Source organism: Berghia stephanieae, unplaced genomic scaffold (assembly GCF_034508935.2).
Source record: "Berghia stephanieae isolate SIO BIC M18660-M18661 unplaced genomic scaffold, UCSD_Bste_1.3 scaffold738, whole genome shotgun sequence".
Classification (NCBI taxonomy): domain Eukaryota; kingdom Metazoa; phylum Mollusca; class Gastropoda; order Nudibranchia; family Aeolidiidae; genus Berghia; species Berghia stephanieae.
This window is the reverse complement of record NW_027629044.1, coordinates 1-8972: the sequence shown is the minus strand read 5'-3', so window position 1 is coordinate 8972 and position 8972 is coordinate 1. Positions and strand designations below refer to the sequence as shown.

At 40.0% G+C, this 8972-nt stretch overlaps 1 long non-coding RNA gene across 1 annotated transcript; it reads right to left on the bottom strand.

The window, feature by feature from the left end:
* Positions 1-6047: 6047 nt before the first annotated feature.
* On the bottom strand, positions 6048-8972 carry LOC144962251 (uncharacterized). The gene is made up of 3 exons (XR_013643422.1): positions 7968-8972; positions 7169-7930; positions 6048-6957 (listed from the first exon to the last, which is right to left on the bottom strand). It is a non-coding gene; the product is annotated as an uncharacterized LOC144962251 (long non-coding RNA).

Sequence of the window (8972 nt, the reverse complement as noted above, 5' to 3'; positions counted from 1 at the left end):
ATGCGTAGTATGGGGTACATCTGTACCCGGCAATACAGGAATAGGACCCAGAACTTCATGCATATGTATATAAAACTACTATTTTTCATACAATTCAGTATTAATAATAATTAATATAATAATAATTAATAATAATAAATTAATAATAATAATAATATATAATAATAATAATAATAATAATAATAATAATAATATAATAATAATAATAATAATAATAATAATAATAATAATAATATATAAATAATAATAATAATAATAATAATAATAATAATAATAATAATAATAATAATAATAATAATAATAATAATAATAATAATAATAATAATAATAATAATAATAATAATAAATAATAATAATAATAATAATAATAAATAATAATAATAATAATAATAATAATAATAATAATAATAATAATATAATAATAATAATAATAATAATAATATAATATAATAATAATAATAATAATAATAATAATAATAATAAATAATAATAATAATAATAATAATAATAATAAATAATATAATAATAATAATAATATAATAATAATAATAATAATAATAATAATAATAATAATAATAATAATAAAATAATAATAATAATAATAATAATAATAATAATAATAATAATAATAATAATAATAATAATAATAATAATAGTAATGATACTAATAATGATATTAACGATGATGATGATGATGATGATGATGATGATGATGATGATGATGATGATGATGATGATGATGATGATGATGATGATGATGATATTAATGAAAATAGTAATAAATTCCATAATCCAGTTTTCATTCCTCAGTGTTGTCCACCTCCCAAAGTCCCGGGTTCACTCCCCGCTGGTGTCCAGCTCTCATAGCCTTGAACTCACCTCCCTATAATGTCCACGTTCCACAGTCCTGGGTTCAATCCCCAGTGGTGTCTACCTCCCAAATCCCTAGATTCAATTCCCATTGGCGTCCACTTCTCATAGTCCCGGGTTTACTCCCCATTGGTGTCCACTTCTCATAGTCCCGGTTTACTCCCCAGTGGTGTCATAGTGGTATTCATCTCTCGTAACCGTGAACTCACTCCCACCTCCCATAGTCCTGTGTTCAATCTCCACTTGTGTCCACCTCCCATAGTCCCGGGTTCACTCCCCACTGGTGTCCACCTACAATAGTACCGTGTCAACTCCCTATGGTTTCTCATAGGCTCAGGTTCATTCTCCATTGGTGTCCACCTTCCATATGTCAGGGGTTGATTTATGTTAGGGGTTGATGGATAAGCCAGTTTAAATAACTAAGGTTTAGGGGTGGATTTCCAGATGAGTCATTGTAAATAACTGTGGTGTAAGGGTTGATACCCAGATTAAAGTCATTGTGCTGAGCTTTGATGTCCCCGTGTTTTCCGTCATTGTTGTTGTCATCGAGTCTTAGGTTTTACCTTGAGAAAGGATGTAGGTGCATCATGGGGGCTCGATTTTTGGGTAATTTGATAGGTTTGTTGTAATAAAATTTCTAAAGCATTGCAAACTATCCGTTAATGAATTTGATATGGGATGGGTTGGAACGGAAGTTTGGTGTTAGAGGTGGGTGTCCTTAATTGAGTTCTATTATTTAAGATTTCGACCAATCAGAATGTTTCGTTGAACAAGGGTTCAATTGTAGATTCTGATATTTTGATCAGTTGAACTGAAGACTCCGGCTTGGACGGACGTGCTAGTGACTCGAAGAGAGCACTAAAATTATAATAAATAAATTCCTAAAGTTTATGCTGTTTGTGGCAGCGGTGATACTGTTTGTGGCAGTATTTCTCCGTCCAAGTCGTTATTGTGACGCCTTTGAGGCTTTTTATTTTAATTAGATTGTTTTACTGGCTCTGGTAATATTTCAAAATTAATATTTATTGTGAAATCTGAGTGATATTTTGTGTTATTTTAGTAATGGTTCCCTAATAGGGGTGATAGTTAGTTGATGAGAAATTTTGATTTTAGTATAGTGAGTCCATAAATATAATGGCATTAACTAAGTGTATTCACTGCTATTCCGTTTTGTTGATTTACTACTTTTATTAATAGATTGATATAATATTTGGTTTTGATTAATTAATCCTTCTATATTCTTCCTTATTTAGTGAAGCCAGTTGGCTTGAGGTTGACCTAAGGTTGCCATGAGGTTGTTTTAACGTTGATTTGAAATCAAACATTAATATTTTGAAGAAATCAAAGAAACATTAACGATACAAGGAACATTGCTTATTTGTGAAAGAAAGAAAACAATTTTACGCATTTGATCGATAAACATTTGATAAGACATTCTTCATCTATCGGAAACTATACTTATCATCTTTGCTGTCCTGCCTTGGTTGCTGTCGTCATGTTATGTGTTAGATTAGATGCTAAATTAAGGTAAGGGCGCCCTTAGAGATACAGTATTAGATAAGTCTATATTTTATTTTGTGATTTCTGTTCTTCTTCAATTATTCTCTTCATTATTTCCTCTGCTCTATCTTCATATTCCAACCCTTTATTTTGTAATACATCATTACTACTATATATGAATAAGACCTACTTCTTTTCCTTTTCTTTCATTATTTCTCTTTATTCAATATATAAATAAACCATTTGATATAAAACTGTACATCACTTGCTTGCTTGTCGGTGTGTTACGTCCCTGTTTGTGTTCATTGACAATAATAGGTAAAGGCGACGGACTGAGTGCGTAGTGGACGCATTGCGAACTCACTTCGGCGCTTAAGTAACATCGGGGCAACGGTCACTTTGTTACATTTTGGTGGAGCTGCCGGGTAGAATATTCCTATTATTTTTTTGTCAATGCCACATCAGGGTTGCCACAAAAGCAATTAAGTCATGTGCATGATTTGACTGTTACGAGCTAAGTACAAATTATACTCACAATAAGCACACCGTGTTTCTAATAATTTAAAACTTGACCTCAAGTCTGTATCCACATAAGACGTGGTATTTATTGTTAAAGATAAAGTTGTTTTGACGAGCCTGTGTCGCCGTCAATTGTTGATACCAGTGTTCGGTATCATTCACTATCACTTACAGTCGTAACTAACGCAGGTGAGGATTGTGGTATATTGTTGTCTTGTGACACGCTCCGATAGCTGTCGCCGTAAACATTTTTTGATTTGAATTTTATCCACGCAGATTTAAGGTGGGTCGGTGTTTGTCACTCTGTGAGTGTCATATTTCATTAAATTCCTATTGTTGCAAAGGCACACGAAGTGCTGGTGTTTTGTGTGGGAGATTAGAAAGAATTTTGTCTCGGTGCACATAAAAGGTACCCCCCCCCTTCTCTCCGCTTTTGTTTACTTTATTCCTCTGAATTCCACCAATTGCAGAGGCGTGTAGCCTCGGGTGATAATAATTTAGCAGCTATATTATTATCAATTATCAATACTCTATTGTCACCATTGTATTTTACAACCATAAATCATGGACGTCGAAAAACTAATCAAATTAGGTGGTCAGTTGTCTCTAAAAGGTGAGGAATTGAGAGTCTGGGTGGACACTCAGATAGAAAAGGAAACGCAGCGGAAAGAGATGGAGAGAAGAGCTGTACGAGAAGATAGAGAGAGAGAAGCTGCGATGAAGGAGAAAGAGATGGAGTCTCAGAGGTTGCTGGTAGAGAGACAGATCGAGTTAGAGCGTCTACGCCATGAAAGCCCAGCTCCATCATCAAGTCAAAACGGGCATGTCGTGAAGGTGTCTGCAGCCAAAAGTCCCCGACTTCCCCCATTCAGTGACTCAAAGGATGACAATATTGACAGTTACCTTTTGAGATTTGAACGCTATGCCACCGTGAACAATTGGGAAAGGACGGAATGGTCTCTGCATCTTTCTGCTCCACAGTAAGCGCTGGACGTGTACACGCGTATGGACGTGGACAGTGCCAGCGATTACGATACCCTCAGAGATGCTCTGTTGAACCGTTATAACTTGACGGAAGAAGGCTTCGCCAACAAATTTCGTAATAGCCGTCCAGAGCAAGGAGAAAGAATGGGTGAGTTCAGGACGCGAATCAGTACGTACCTGTGCAAATGGATCGACATGGCGGGCAAGGATAAGAACGATCCAGCCAAGATAACTGACCTTTTCCTAAAAGAACAATTGATGAGCGCTTGTGGAAAGGAGCTGCGCATTTTCCTGAAAGAAAGGAAGCCAGAATTCTCGGACGATGTTGTTAATCTCGCCGAAAATTATATTGCAGCGCACGGCACAGCGGGCGCATTTGTCAAGCAACAACAAGCAAACAACACGGTTGCGGATGAGGGGGTGGCACCCAATATGTTGTTTAAGCACAATGCACCAAGTGGACAAGGTAAAATTACTTGTCATAGATGCCTGAAACCGGGACATATGGCCAAGGATTGTCGGTCAAGCCAAGGAACACCCTTGAGGAGACAGGTGAATGTGGTAAGAACTGACATTAGTTGCTCTTTCCGTGGCCGGAAGGGTCATGAAGTGTCGAGATGCTGGGAGCGCAGTCGGGCCATGAATAAACCCAGCGAGGAAACTAAGGAGAAATGTGCTGGGCACGAGAGCATGGAACTGAAGTGCGGTTGTGCGCTGCCTGTCGTTTCGTAGTCATGTCTGGAAGGTGAGCACGAATCCCCAAATGTGCCAGTATCGGTTTACAGTTAAAGCCATCAAAGGGGAGCGAGAATCACGGCCCAGATTTTTTTGTCACGCCTAGTGTGAATGGAGGTGATTGATTTTTATGTTACATTATTGATTTCAATGTGGAATCAAAATTCGATAAAATTGTTCTTGAAAGGGGGTTATGTCAGGGGTTGATTTATGTTAGGGGTTGATGGATAAGCCAGTTTAAATAACTAAGGTTTAGGGGTGGATTTCCAGATGAGTCATTGTAAATAACTGTGGTGTAAGGGTTGATACCCAGATTAAAGTCATTGTGGTGAGCTTTGATGTCCCCGTGTTTTCCGTCATTGTTGTTGTCATCGAGTCTTAGGTTTTACCTTGAGAAAGGATGTAGGTGCATCATGGGGGCTCGATTTTTGGGTAATTTGATAGGTTTGTTGTAATAAAATTTCTAAAGCATTGCAAACTATCCGTTAATGAATTTGATATGGGATGGGTTGGAACGGAAGTTTGGTGTTAGAGGTGGGTGTCCTTAATTGAGTTCTATTATTTAAGATTTCGACCAATCAGAATGTTTCGTTGAACAAGGGTTCAATTGTAGATTCTGATATTTTGATCAGTTGAACTGAAGACTCCGGCTTGGACGGACGTGCTAGTGACTCGAAGAGAGCACTAAAATTATAATAAATAAATTCCTAAAGTTTATGCTGTTTGTGGCAGCGGTGATACTGTTTGTGGCAGTATTTCTCCGTCCAAGTCGTTATTGTGACGCCTTTGAGGCTTTTTATTTTAATTAGATTGTTTTACTGGCTCTGGTAATATTTCAAAATTAATATTTATTGTGAAATCTGAGTGATATTTTGTGTTATTTTAGTAATGGTTCCCTAATAGGGGTGATAGTTAGTTGATGAGAAATTTTGATTTTAGTATAGTGAGTCCATAAATATAATGGCATTAACTAAGTGTATTCACTGCTATTCCGTTTTGTTGATTTACTACTTTTATTAATAGATTGATATAATATTTGGTTTTGATTAATTAATCCTTCTATATTTTTCCTTATTTAGTGAAGCCAGTTGGCTTGAGGTTGACCTAAGGTTGCCGTGAGGTTGTTTTAACGTTGATTTGAAATCAAACATTAATATTTTGAAGAAATCAAAGAAACATTAACGATACAAGGAACATTGCTTATTTGTGAAAGAAAGAAAACAATTTTACGCATTTGATCGATAAACATTTGATAAGACATTCTTCATCTATCGGAAACTATACTTATCATCTTTGCTGTCCTGCCTTGGTTGCTGTCGTCATGTTATGTGTTAGATTAGATGCTAAATTAAGGTAAGGGCGCCCTTAGAGATACAGTATTAGATAAGTCTATATTTTATTTTGTGATTTCTGTTCTTCTTCAATTATTCTCTTCATTATTTCCTCTGCTCTATCTTCATATTCCAACCCTTTATTTTGTAATACATCATTACTACTATATATGAATAAGACCTACTTCTTTTCCTTTTCTTTCATTATTTCTCTTTATTCAATACATAAATAAACCATTTGATATAAAACTGTACATCACTTGCTTGCTTGTCGGTGTGTTACGTCCCTGTTTGTGTTCATTGACAATAATAGGTAAAGGCGACGGACTGAGTGCGTAGTGGACGCATTGCGAACTCACTTCGGCGCTTAAGTAACATCGGGGCAACGGTCACTTTGTTACACCATAGACTCGGGTTAACTCCCCAGTGGTGTCCACCTCTCATAGCCTCCGGTTCAATCCCCACTTGTGTCCACCTCCAATAGTACCGTGTCAACTCCCTATGGTTTCTCATAGACTCAGGTTCACTCCCCACTGGTGTCTATAGTCCCGAGTTCAAAAATAAAATAAAATAAAATAAAACTCCCTTTATTCATCCCATAGGGGAAATTTTTCTCTAGGGTCTATTCCAAGAAAAAAACTGAAATAACCCAGGCCTCTGCCGCACTGCAGCGCCGCAAATTGAACTAGGGTGAGGTGACTTGCTCAAGGACACACAGCGCAGTGGCGGGTGATCGAACTCGGTACCTTTAGGGTTCAAAGCAAAGACTATCCCACTGCTGAGCCACGCTTCCCCGGCTGATGTCAAAATTTCATTGCATCTTGTTCACTCCCTACTGGTATCCATTTCCAAAGGTCCTGTGTTCATCCCTACTGGTATCCATTCCAAAGGTCCTGTGTTCATCCCTACTGGTATCCACTTCCAAAGGTCCTGTGTTCATCCCTACTGGTATCCACTTCCAAAGGTCCTGTGTTCATCCCTACTGGTATCCACTTCCAAAGGGCCTGTGTTCATCCCACTGGTATCCTTCCAAAGGTCCTGTGTTCATCCCACTGGTATCCATTCAAAGGCCTGTGTTCATCCCACTGGTATCCACTTCCAAAGGTCCTGTGTTCATCCCTACTGGTATCCACTTCCAAAGGTCCTGTGTTCATCCCCACTGGTATCCACTTCCAAAGGCCTGTGTTCATCCCACTGGTATCCATTCCAAGGTCCTGTGTTCATCCCACATGGTATCCATTTCCAAAGGTCCTGTGTTCATCCCTACTGGTATCCACTTCCAAAGGTCCTGTGTTCATCCCTACTGGTATCCATTTCCAAAGGCCTGTGTTCATCCCACTGGTATCCACTTCCAAAGGTCCTGTGTTCATCCCTACTGGTATCCACTTCCAAAGGTCCTGTGTTCATCCCTACTGGTATCCACTTCCAAAGGTCCTGTGTTCATCCCTACTGGTATCCACTTCCAAAGGCCTGTGTTCATCCCTACTGGTATCCATTCCAAAGGTCCTGTGTTCATCCCACTGGTATCCACTTCCAAAGGTCCTGTGTTCATCCCACTGGTATCCACTTCCAAAGGTCCTGTGTTCATCCCTACTGGTATCCATTCCAAAGGGCCTGTGTTCATCCCTACTGGTATCCACTTCCAAAGGTCCTGTGTTCATCCCTACTGGTATCCATTTCCAAAGGCCTGTGTTCATCCCACTGTATCCACTTCCAAAGGCCTGTGTTCATCCCTACTGGTATCCACTTCCAAAGGTCCTGTGTTCATCCCTACTGGTATCCACTTCCAAAGGCCTGTGTTCATCCCTACTGGTATCCACTTCCAAAGGTCCTGTGTTCATCCCACTGGTATCCACTTCCAAAGGTCCTGTGTTCATCCCTACTGGTATCCACTTCCAAAGGGCCTGTGTTCATCCCTACTGGTATCACTTCCAAAGGTCCTGTGTTCATCCCACTGGTATCCACTTCCAAAGGCCTGTGTTCATCCCTAACTGGTGTCCACTTCCAATAGGCCTGGTTCATCCCCACTCGTCTATAGCTGAGGCTCCTACCATAAATAATGTCAACCCTTCATGGCCCGGGTTCACTCCCAACTGGTGTCCATTTCCGAATGTCCCGGGTTCACTCCCCAGGTGTCCACCTCTAATTGTCTTGCCCCAATGGTGTACACCTCCCATAGTCCCGGGTTCACTCCCCAGGTGTCTACCTGTCATTGTCTTGCCCCAATGGTGTACACCTCCTATAGTCCTGTGTTCTTTCCCAACTGGTATCCATTTCCGGTTGTCCCGGGTTCACTCCCCATGTGTCCACCTCTCATTGTCTTGCCCCAATGGTGTACACCTCCCATAGTCCTGGGTTCTTTCACAACTGGTGTCCATTTCCGGTTGTCCCGGGTTCACTCCCCAGGTGTCCACCTCTCATTGTCTTGCCCCAATGGTTTACACCTCCCATAGTCCTGGGTTCTTTCCCAACTGGAGTCCATATCCGGTGGTATAGCTTATTATTCCCCACCGGTGTCCTCCTCCCGTGATCTCATGTTTATTCCTCGGATGAAGTCCATATCTTATAGCCCCGGTTCCCTCCCCATTGGTTTCTATCCCCAATAGTCCAGGTTAACTTCCCATTGGAGTCCATATCCAGTGGTCTGATGTTCACTACCGGCTTGTGTCCATGCCCAAAGTCCTGAGTTCACTTCCCACTGATGTCCATATCCGGCGGTCCATGTTCACTCCCCACTGGTGTCAACCTCTCCATGTCTTGGTCTCAGTCCCCAATGGTGTTCACCTCCCATAGTCCTTGTTTCATTCTCTACTGGTGTCCATATCCCGTGGTACATTGTTTACTCCCCATTGGTCTCCACCTCCCATAGTCCCAAGTTCAGTCCCCAGTAGTGTTCACCTGGTTTACTCCCCGTTTGTTTCCACCTCAATATCCCAGGTCAACTCCCCATTGGCGTCCATAGAAGATGGCCTCGTGTTAACTTCCCAGTGGTGTCCACCTCTCAATGTCTTGGTCTCACTCCCCAATGGTGTT